We start from the raw sequence: 12,251 nt of genomic DNA on the forward strand, positions 1-12,251 counted from the left end.
TATACCCTCTTTCACTTGTAAAGCGCCATGGAATAAATGGCGCTATAATAAATAATAATAATAATGATAATAATAAAATGGCTATGTGTATGGAAAACGTGATTGAAATTGATGGTTCTTGGGAGAAGGAGCGGGGAAAACAAAAGCCGTAAAATGGAATAATTGGGGTCCTGAAGGGGCTAGGGGCCGTGTGCCCACCCAATGGCTGATTCCTGCACTGTCTAGTGCTGTCAGTGCACATGGCAGCCCCATCCATAGTGACAGCTCACCACATTGCTCTGTGCCATGTCTGCCCTGGTCTGCTGTCATCCATACTGGAGCATCAGCACTGGGGGAGTGTGGTGGTCTCCAGAGGAGGAGTAATGTGATGCATTGGAAGAGGAAGACCCTCCCTAGCAGTGGGCTGAGCAGCCTGGGGTTGGTTCCGTGCCCATCACACTCAGAGCCTGGGGAAAGCAGGAGGAAGGAAACCACTGGCGGGATCCGCAGCTTTTGTCACCCGTGGGTAGGAGCAGGACCCGATAGGCGGTGGTCCCGGCCGGGCAGGAGCGCAGCCCGGACTCTGCAGCCCCCTCTCCCGGCCACACACAGAAGAGCAGGAGGAGGGCGCTGCTGTCAGACGCCGCTGCACCGCACGACAAGCCGGGTGTGACCGCCGCTCACCCGCTCCACCCGCCAGGAGGAGGGCACACCATGGTGATGACTGCGGAGCCGTGCACTGCAGGTACAGGACACCGGGCGGGCGGGAATGGGCCCGTTATTGTCCCATTGTTCCCCGCGTCCATGGCTCCTTTGTGTACTATAGTAGGGCACATAGACAGGGCACCGGGCTATGGCAGCACTGGGCCCGGCACTGGCATTGTCCTCTAGCGTGCCTGAGAATGCTGCTGTGTATGTCTCCTGTATACGGTATATACTGTACCAATCAGGTGGCACCCTGGCATCCTACAGCACTGTGCAGCATTAGGGCATCTGCCGGTGGCACTGTCACATCACACAGGCCCGAGGAGCTGCCAGCTACATCTGGGGGCAGACAAGACCCTCATTCATGTCACAGATGCCCAGAGCGGTGGGCACCACACAAGGGCTTGTTGTCTGGGCTCCTTCTCCCTTATTGTCGCCCCTCTGCTGTCAGTGCCATCTGCAGTGAGGATGCTGAGGTGGAGAATGTGCTGCCCACACTGCCCAGTGTCTGTGGGGTCCAGCAGTGGCGTCCCCGGTCTATAGGGGGGCGTCCGACACTGGCAGAGCACTGCACAGATAGGCACGGGGCACTCAGGATTTCTCACATTTATTATAGGGACGCTCTTTACACTTTCATTCTCAAATCAGTGCATCTCTATACAAGCAAGATGTCAGTGGTGATGGGCAGTGGCATCATGTGTGGTTGAAAATGGCATCGCGTGCGGTTCATATTGGCAGTGGCGTTATTTGTGAATGATAGTGGCATTATGTGGGATAGCGGCATTACGTGTGATAGCGGCATTATATGTGATAGCGGTATTATGTGTGATAGTGGTATGTGTGTGATAGCGGTATTATGTGTGATAGTGGTATTATGTGTGATAGCGGCATTATGTGTGATAGTGGCATTATGTGTGATAACGGCATTATGTGTGATAGCGGTATTATGTGTGATAGAGGTATTATGTGTGATAGCGGCATTATATGTGATAGCGGCATTATGTGTGATAGCGGTATAATGTGTGATAGCGGCATTATATGTGATAGCGGCATTATGTGTGATAGCGGTATTATGTGTGATAGCGGTATTATGTGTGATAGTGGCATTGTGTGTGATAGTGGCATTATGTGTGATAGTGGTATGTGTGATAGTGGCATTGTGTGTGATAGTGGTATTATATGTTATAGTGGCATTGTGTGTGCTAGCGGTATTATGTGTGATAGCAGTATTATGTGAGATAGTGGCATTATGTGTGATAGTGGTATGTGTGATAGTGGTATTATGTGTGATAGTGGCATTATGTGAGATAACAGCATTATGTGAGATAGCGGAATTATGTGTGATAGCGGCATTATGTGAGATAGCAGCATTATGTGTGGTTGATAGTGGCATTGTGTGGTTTATGTTGGCAGTTGCACTATGTGTGGTTGATAGTGACATTATGTGTGCTTGATAGTGGCACTATGTGTGGTTGATATTGGCAGTGGCATTATGTGTGATAGTGGTATGTGTGTGATATCAGTATTATGTGTGATTGTGGCATTGTGTGTGATAGTGGTATTATGTGTGATAGCGGCATTATGTGTGATAGTGGCATTATGTGTGATAACAGCATTATGTGTGATAGCGGCATTATGTGTGATAACGGCATTATGTGTGATAGCGGCATTATGTGTGATAACGGCATTATGTGTGATAGTGGCATTATGTGTGATAACGGCATTATGTGTGATAGTGGCATTATGTGTGATAACGGCATTATGTGTGATAGCGGCATTATGTGTGATAGCGGCATTATGTGTGATATCGGCATTATGTGTGATAGTGGTATTATGTGTGATAGAGGTATTATGTGTGATAGCGGCATTATATGTGATAGCGGCATTATGTGTGATAGCGGTATTATGTGTGATAGCGGCATTATATGTGATAGCGGCATTATGTGTGATAGCGGTATTATGTGTGATAGTGGCATTGTGTGTGATAGTGGCATTATGTGTTATAGTGGTATATGTGATAGTGGCATTGTGTGTGATAGCGGTATTATGTGAGATAGTGGCATTATGTGTGATAGTGGTATTATGTGTGATAGTGGTATTATGTGTGATAGTGGCATTATGTGAGATAACAGCATTATGTGAGATAGCGGAATTATGTGTGGTTGATAGTGGCATTGTGTGGTTTATGTTGGAAGTTGCACTATGTGTGGTTGATAGTGGCATTATGTGTGCTTGATAGTGGCACTATGTGTCGTTGATATTGGTAGTGGCATTATGTGTGATAGTGGCACTATGTGTGGTTGATAATGGCACTATGTGTGGTGGATAGGGGCACTATGTGTGGTGGATAGTGGCACTATGTGTGGTGGATAGTGGCACTATGTGTGGTGGACAGTGGCACTATGTGTGGTGGATAGTGGCACTATGTGTGGTGGACAGTGGCACAATGTGTGGTGGATAGTGGCACTATGTGTGGTGGACAGTGGCACTATGTGTGGTGGATAGTGGCTCTATGTGTGGTTGATAGTGGCACTATGTGTGGTTGATAGTGGCACTATGTGTGGTGGATAGTGGCACTATGTGTGGTGGATAGTGGCACTATGTGTGGTTTATAGTGGCACTATGTGTGGTGGATAGTGGCACTATGTGTGGTGGATAGTGGCACTATGTGTGGTGGATAGTGGCACTATGTGTGGTGGATAGTGGCACTATGTGTGGTGGATAGTGGCACTATGTGTGGTGGATAGTGGCACTATGTGTGGTGGATAGTGGCACTATGTGTGGTGGACAGTGGCACTATGTGTGGTGGATAGTGGCACTATGTGTGGTGGATAGTGGCACTATGTGTGGTGGATAGTGGCACTATGTGTGGTGGATAGGGGCACTATGTGTGGTGGATAGTGGCACTATGTGTGGTGGATAGTGGCACTATGTGTGGTTGATAGTGGCACTATGTGTGGTGGATAGTGGCACTATGTGTGGTGGATAGGGGCACTATGTGTGGTGGATAGGGTCACTATGTGTGGTTGATAGTGGCACAATGTGTGGTGGATAGTGGCACTATGTGTGGTGGATAGGGGCACTATGTGTGGTGGATAGGGGCACTATGTGTGGTTGATAGTGGCACTATGTGTGGTGGATAGGGGCACTATGTGTGGTGGATAGGGGCACTATGTGTGGTGGATAGTGGCACTATGTGTGGTGGATAGTGGCACTATGTGTGGTTGATAGTGGCACTATGTGTGGTGGATAGTGGCACTATGTGTGGTGGATAGGGGCACTATGTGTGGTGGATAGGGGCACTATGTGTGGTTGATAGTGGCACTATGTGTGGTGGATAGTGGCACTATGTGTGGTGGATAGGGGCACTATGTGTGGTGGATAGGGGCACTATGTGTGGTTGATAGTGGCACTATGTGTGGTGGATAGGGGCACTATGTGTGGTGGATAGGGGCACTAAGTGTGGTTGATAGTGGCACTATGTGTGGTTGATAGTGGCACTATGTGTGGTGGATAGTGGCACTATGTGTGGTGGATAGGGGCACTATGTGTGGTGGATAGGGGCACTATGTGTGGTTGATAGTGGCACTATGTGTGGTGGATAGTGGCACTATGTGTGGTGGATAGGGGCACTATGTGTGGTGGATAGGGGCACTATGTGTGGTTGATAGTGGCACTATGTGTGGTGGATAGGGGCACTATGTGTGGTGGATAGGGGCACTAAGTGTGGTTGATAGTGGCACTATGTGTGGTTGATAGTGGCACTATGTGTGGTGGATAGTGGCACTATGTGTGGTGGATAGGGGCACTATGTGTGGTGGATAGGGGCACTATGTGTGGTTGATAGTGGCACTATGTGTGGTGGATAGTGGCACTATGTGTGGTGGATAGGGGCACTATGTGTGGTGGATAGGGGCACTATGTGTGGTTGATAGTGGCACTATGTGTGGTGGATAGGGGCACTATGTGTGGTGGATAGGGGCACTATGTGTGGTTGATAGTGGCACTATGTGTGGTGGATAGTGGCACTATGTGTGGTTGATAGTGGCACTATGTGTGGTGGATAGTGGCACTATGTGTGGTGGATAGGGGCACTATGTGTGGTTGATAGTGGCACTATGTGTGGTGGATAGTGGCACTATGTGTGGTGGATAGGGGCACTATGTGTGGTGGATAGGGGCACTATGTGTGGTTGATAGTGGCACTATGTGTGGTGGATAGGGGCACTATGTGTGGTGGATAGGGGCACTATGTGTGGTTGATAGTGGCACTATGTGTGGTGGATAGTGGCACTATGTGTGGTTGATAGTGGCACTATGTGTGGTTGATAGTGGCACTATGTGTGGTGGATAGTGGCACTATGTGTGGTTGATAGTGGCACTATGTGTGGTGGATAGTGGCACTATGTGTGGTGGATAGGGGCACTATGTGTGGTGGATAGGGGCACTATGTGTGGTTGATAGTGGCACTATGTGTGGTGGATAGTGGCACTATGTGTGGTGGATAGGGGCACTATGTGTGGTGGATAGGGGCACTATGTGTGGTTGATAGTGGCACTATGTGTGGTGGATAGGGGCACTATGTGTGGTGGATAGGGGCACTATGTGTGGTTGATAGTGGCACTATGTGTGGTGGATAGTGGCACTATGTGTGGTTGATAGTGGCACTATGTGTGGTGGATAGTGGCACTATGTGTGGTGGATAGGGGCACTATGTGTGGTTGATAGTGGCACTATGTGTGGTGGATAGTGGCACTATGTGTGGTGGATAGGGGCACTATGTGTGGTGGATAGGGGCACTATGTGTGGTTGATAGTGGCACTATGTGTGGTGGATAGGGGCACTATGTGTGGTGGATAGGGGCACTATGTGTGGTTGATAGTGGCACTATGTGTGGTGGATAGTGGCACTATGTGTGGTTGATAGTGGCACTATGTGTGGTTGATAGTGGCACTATGTGTGGTGGATAGTGGCACTATGTGTGGTTGATAGTGGCACTATGTGTGGTGGATAGTGGCACTATGTGTGGTGGATAGGGGCACTATGTGTGGTTGATAGTGGCACTATGTGTGGTGGATAGTGGCACTATGTGTGGTGGATAGTGGCACTATGTGTGGTGGATAGTGGTACTATGTGTGGTGGATAGTGGCACTATGTGTGGTGGATAGTGGCACTATGTGTGGTTGATAGTGGCACTATGTGTGGTGGATAGTGGCACTATGTGTGGTGGATAGGGGCACTATGTGTGGTTGATAGTGGCACTATGTGTGGTGGATAGTGGCACTATGTGTGGTGGATAGTGGCACTATGTGTGGTGGATAGTGGTACTATGTGTGGTGGATAGTGGCACTATGTGTGGTGGATAGTGGCACTATGTGTGGTGGATAGTGGCACTATGTGTGGTGTATAGTGGCACTATGTGTGGTGGATAGGGGCACTATGTGTGGTGGATAGGGGCACTATGTGTGGTGGATAGTGGCACTATGTGTGGTGGATAGGGGCACTATGTGTGGTGGATAGGGGCACTATGTGTGGTTGATAGTGGCACTATGTGTGGTGGATAGGGGCACTATGTGTGGTGGATAGGGGCACTATGTGTGGTTGATAGTGGCACTATGTGTGGTGGATAGTGGCACTATGTGTGGTTGATAGTGGCACTATGTGTGGTTGATAGTGGCACTATGTGTGGTGGATAGTGGCACTATGTGTGGTTGATAGTGGCACTATGTGTGGTGGATAGTGGCACTATGTGTGGTGGATAGGGGCACTATGTGTGGTGGATAGGGGCACTATGTGTGGTTGATAGTGGCACTATGTGTGGTGGATAGTGGCACTATGTGTGGTGGATAGGGGCACTATGTGTGGTGGATAGGGGCACTATGTGTGGTTGATAGTGGCACTATGTGTGGTGGATAGGGGCACTATGTGTGGTGGATAGGGGCACTATGTGTGGTTGATAGTGGCACTATGTGTGGTGGATAGTGGCACTATGTGTGGTTGATAGTGGCACTATGTGTGGTGGATAGTGGCACTATGTGTGGTGGATAGGGGCACTATGTGTGGTTGATAGTGGCACTATGTGTGGTGGATAGTGGCACTATGTGTGGTGGATAGTGGCACTATGTGTGGTGGATAGGGGCACTATGTGTGGTTGATAGTGGCACTATGTGTGGTGGATAGGGGCACTATGTGTGGTGGATAGGGGCACTATGTGTGGTTGATAGTGGCACTATGTGTGGTGGATAGTGGCACTATGTGTGGTTGATAGTGGCACTATGTGTGGTTGATAGTGGCACTATGTGTGGTGGATAGTGGCACTATGTGTGGTTGATAGTGGCACTATGTGTGGTGGATAGTGGCACTATGTGTGGTGGATAGGGGCACTATGTGTGGTTGATAGTGGCACTATGTGTGGTGGATAGTGGCACTATGTGTGGTGGATAGTGGCACTATGTGTGGTGGATAGTGGTACTATGTGTGGTGGATAGTGGCACTATGTGTGGTGGATAGTGGCACTATGTGTGGTTGATAGTGGCACTATGTGTGGTGGATAGTGGCACTATGTGTGGTGGATAGGGGCACTATGTGTGGTTGATAGTGGCACTATGTGTGGTGGATAGTGGCACTATGTGTGGTGGATAGTGGCACTATGTGTGGTGGATAGTGGTACTATGTGTGGTGGATAGTGGCACTATGTGTGGTGGATAGTGGCACTATGTGTGGTGGATAGTGGCACTATGTGTGGTGTATAGTGGCACTATGTGTGGTGGATAGGGGCACTATGTGTGGTGGATAGGGGCACTATGTGTGGTGGATAGTGGCACTATGTGTGGTGGATAGGGGCACTATGTGTGGTGGATAGGGGCACTATGTGTGGTTGATAGTGGCACTATGTGTGGTGGATAGGGGCACTATGTGTGGTGGATAGGGGCACTATGTGTGGTTGATAGTGGCACTATGTGTGGTGGATAGTGGCACTATGTGTGGTTGATAGTGGCACTATGTGTGGTTGATAGTGGCACTATGTGTGGTGGATAGTGGCACTATGTGTGGTTGATAGTGGCACTATGTGTGGTGGATAGTGGCACTATGTGTGGTGGATAGGGGCACTATGTGTGGTGGATAGGGGCACTATGTGTGGTTGATAGTGGCACTATGTGTGGTGGATAGTGGCACTATGTGTGGTGGATAGGGGCACTATGTGTGGTGGATAGGGGCACTATGTGTGGTTGATAGTGGCACTATGTGTGGTGGATAGGGGCACTATGTGTGGTGGATAGGGGCACTATGTGTGGTTGATAGTGGCACTATGTGTGGTGGATAGTGGCACTATGTGTGGTTGATAGTGGCACTATGTGTGGTGGATAGTGGCACTATGTGTGGTGGATAGGGGCACTATGTGTGGTTGATAGTGGCACTATGTGTGGTGGATAGTGGCACTATGTGTGGTGGATAGGGGCACTATGTGTGGTGGATAGGGGCACTATGTGTGGTTGATAGTGGCACTATGTGTGGTGGATAGGGGCACTATGTGTGGTGGATAGGGGCACTATGTGTGGTTGATAGTGGCACTATGTGTGGTGGATAGTGGCACTATGTGTGGTTGATAGTGGCACTATGTGTGGTTGATAGTGGCACTATGTGTGGTGGATAGTGGCACTATGTGTGGTTGATAGTGGCACTATGTGTGGTGGATAGTGGCACTATGTGTGGTGGATAGGGGCACTATGTGTGGTTGATAGTGGCACTATGTGTGGTGGATAGTGGCACTATGTGTGGTGGATAGTGGCACTATGTGTGGTGGATAGTGGTACTATGTGTGGTGGATAGTGGCACTATGTGTGGTGGATAGTGGCACTATGTGTGGTTGATAGTGGCACTATGTGTGGTGGATAGTGGCACTATGTGTGGTGGATAGGGGCACTATGTGTGGTTGATAGTGGCACTATGTGTGGTGGATAGTGGCACTATGTGTGGTGGATAGTGGCACTATGTGTGGTGGATAGTGGTACTATGTGTGGTGGATAGTGGCACTATGTGTGGTGGATAGTGGCACTATGTGTGGTGGATAGTGGCACTATGTGTGGTGGATAGGGGCACTATGTGTGGTGGATAGGGGCACTATGTGTGGTTGATAGTGGCACTATGTGTGGTGGATAGGGGCACTATGTGTGGTGGATAGGGGCACTATGTGTGGTTGATAGTGGCACTATGTGTGGTGGATAGTGGCACTATGTGTGGTTGATAGTGGCACTATGTGTGGTGGATAGTGGCACTATGTGTGGTGGATAGTGGCACTATGTGTGGTGGATAGTGGTACTATGTGTGGTGGATAGTGGCACTATGTGTGGTGGATAGTGGCACTATGTGTGGTGGATAGTGGCACTATGTGTGGTGTATAGTGGCACTATGTGTGGTGGATAGGGGCACTATGTGTGGTGGATAGGGGCACTATGTGTGGTGGATAGTGGCACTATGTGTGGTGGATAGGGGCACTATGTGTGGTGGATAGGGGCACTATGTGTGGTTGATAGTGGCACTATGTGTGGTGGATAGGGGCACTATGTGTGGTGGATAGGGGCACTATGTGTGGTTGATAGTGGCACTATGTGTGGTGGATAGTGGCACTATGTGTGGTTGATAGTGGCACTATGTGTGGTTGATAGTGGCACTATGTGTGGTGGATAGTGGCACTATGTGTGGTTGATAGTGGCACTATGTGTGGTGGATAGTGGCACTATGTGTGGTGGATAGGGGCACTATGTGTGGTGGATAGGGGCACTATGTGTGGTTGATAGTGGCACTATGTGTGGTGGATAGTGGCACTATGTGTGGTGGATAGGGGCACTATGTGTGGTGGATAGGGGCACTATGTGTGGTTGATAGTGGCACTATGTGTGGTGGATAGGGGCACTATGTGTGGTGGATAGGGGCACTATGTGTGGTTGATAGTGGCACTATGTGTGGTGGATAGTGGCACTATGTGTGGTTGATAGTGGCACTATGTGTGGTGGATAGTGGCACTATGTGTGGTGGATAGGGGCACTATGTGTGGTTGATAGTGGCACTATGTGTGGTGGATAGTGGCACTATGTGTGGTGGATAGGGGCACTATGTGTGGTGGATAGGGGCACTATGTGTGGTTGATAGTGGCACTATGTGTGGTGGATAGGGGCACTATGTGTGGTGGATAGGGGCACTATGTGTGGTTGATAGTGGCACTATGTGTGGTGGATAGTGGCACTATGTGTGGTTGATAGTGGCACTATGTGTGGTTGATAGTGGCACTATGTGTGGTGGATAGTGGCACTATGTGTGGTTGATAGTGGCACTATGTGTGGTGGATAGTGGCACTATGTGTGGTGGATAGGGGCACTATGTGTGGTTGATAGTGGCACTATGTGTGGTGGATAGTGGCACTATGTGTGGTGGATAGTGGCACTATGTGTGGTGGATAGTGGTACTATGTGTGGTGGATAGTGGCACTATGTGTGGTGGATAGTGGCACTATGTGTGGTTGATAGTGGCACTATGTGTGGTGGATAGTGGCACTATGTGTGGTGGATAGGGGCACTATGTGTGGTTGATAGTGGCACTATGTGTGGTGGATAGTGGCACTATGTGTGGTGGATAGTGGCACTATGTGTGGTGGATAGTGGTACTATGTGTGGTGGATAGTGGCACTATGTGTGGTGGATAGTGGCACTATGTGTGGTGGATAGTGGCACTATGTGTGGTGTATAGTGGCACTATGTGTGGTGGATAGGGGCACTATGTGTGGTGGATAGGGGCACTATGTGTGGTGGATAGTGGCACTATGTGTGGTGGATAGTGGCACTATGTGTGGTGGATAGTGGCACTATGTGTGGTTGATAGTGGCACTATGTGTGGTGGATAGTGGCACTATGTGTGGTGGATAGGGGCACTATGTGTGGTTGATAGTGGCACTATGTGTGGTGGATAGGGGCACTATGTGTGGTGGACAGTGGCACTATGTGTGGTGTATAGTGGCACTATGTGTGGTGGATAGGGGCACTATGTGTGGTGGATAGGGGCACTATGTGTGGTGGATAGTGGCACTATGTGTGGTGGATAGTGGCACTATGTGTGGTGGATAGTGGCACTATGTGTGGTTGAGATTAGTGCCAGATATCGGGCCTGCAGTATTTGCACAGTCAGTAACAATGTTGGTGGGGAGCAGACCTCCCTATAGAGGAGCATTTCCAGCCTATGTAGAGCTTGTGTTTTCCTGCTTGTTTCCTTCCTCCCCAGATAAGCCATGCTTCCAGCGTTAGGCTTTCCTCTGCTGACTCCTTTGGTCCTTTCCATACCCGCATCACATTTTCAATATAACACATTGATTTAGGCTGTAACAGCAACTTGTGCCTACAGCATTAAAGTGGCTCCATGGACTTTTTAAATAAGGCTCAAATAAAAGACCCCTGGTCACAGAAGCTATTAGGTTTGTCACTATCATGTGCATATTGATAAGGCCTGAGTGGGGCGGACACAGACAGAGAGGGTCCTTGTGCAAGAACTGCATATGGGCCCTCTACAGTCCGGTAGCCCACCATAATGCAGCCCTCTGTGTGTCTATGAGGGAAGCAGCTTTGGAGGTGGAGGTGGCCCTTATCTATCGGGCCCTGTGCGACTGATCAGGTTGCACCAATGGTATATATATATATATATATACATGTGGGGCTAGTAAGGGAGTGAGCTTGGCCACAGGCTTTTAATAAGAATCTGAAAGAAAGCATCAAAGCCTCTGTAGAGTGTGAATGGACTGTTTATGGAGGCGGCTAATATCGCCTCCTAATTGCCTTCTTTTTAGCTAATGATGAATTCCCGGTCAGGTAGTGGTCCTTGTAATCAGTGCTGTGATTAATGCAGATGAGATGCACGTACCATCCCCGTGTCCCCATTACATCCGATCTCAGCTTATTTTCTTCTCCGTTATGGGCGAAATTTAGATTCTTTTTTCCACACGTCGTAGGTGGCTGCATGTAATGTAAATATATACCGTCATGGTTTTTTAGGTAATTCTGGATCATTGTCTCTTAGATCTCTGCGTTGTATCGTTCCTCTTTTATTTCAGCCGGACATTTCAGGATAAATTGACTTATGGGTATGACCATTTACTTTGTCAAAGGCGTCTGTGCATCCATAGTGTGACACTGCACTGATTGGACAGGATTGGATGTGTATGGTCGCGTCCCCGGCTGTGAACTCACAGATGCCAACTTATTTATACATTTCTAAGAGCAATAGCAGAACGGCACAGTGCAAAGTTCTGATCCGGGACATTATGGGCAGGAGACGTATGTCCTCAGATGAGAGGTAGCAAACAGAATGATCAGTATTGTTGGGGATCGGTTTTACATAAATGTCTGTAATGCTGAAGACTACAGGTCTAACATCTTGTCTAGACTGGTGTACATGGCCCAGCTGATAATAACCACACCACCCGTTAAAGGGAACCTGTCACCAGATTTGGGGTCTATAAGCTGTGGCCACCACCAGTGGGCTCTTATATACAGCATTCTAACATGTTGTATATAAGAGCCCAGG

At 48.9% G+C, this 12,251-nt stretch overlaps 1 protein-coding gene across 2 annotated transcripts in view; it reads left to right on the forward strand.

Moving 5' to 3' along the window:
- Positions 1-394: 394 nt before the first annotated feature.
- FYN (FYN proto-oncogene, Src family tyrosine kinase) overlaps positions 395-12,251 on the forward strand; it is a 256,607-nt gene continuing 244,750 nt past the window's right edge. Inside the window, exon 1 of one of the 2 annotated variants that reach the window (XM_075340043.1) lies at positions 395-724. The gene's annotated coding sequence lies outside the window, so the exon portion shown is untranslated. The remainder of the gene's footprint in view (positions 725-12,251) is intronic. The other variant, XM_075340042.1, reaches the window with a different exon arrangement.

Source organism: Anomaloglossus baeobatrachus, chromosome 3, assembly GCF_048569485.1.
Source record: "Anomaloglossus baeobatrachus isolate aAnoBae1 chromosome 3, aAnoBae1.hap1, whole genome shotgun sequence".
Taxonomy (NCBI): Eukaryota; Metazoa; Chordata; class Amphibia; order Anura; family Aromobatidae; genus Anomaloglossus; species Anomaloglossus baeobatrachus.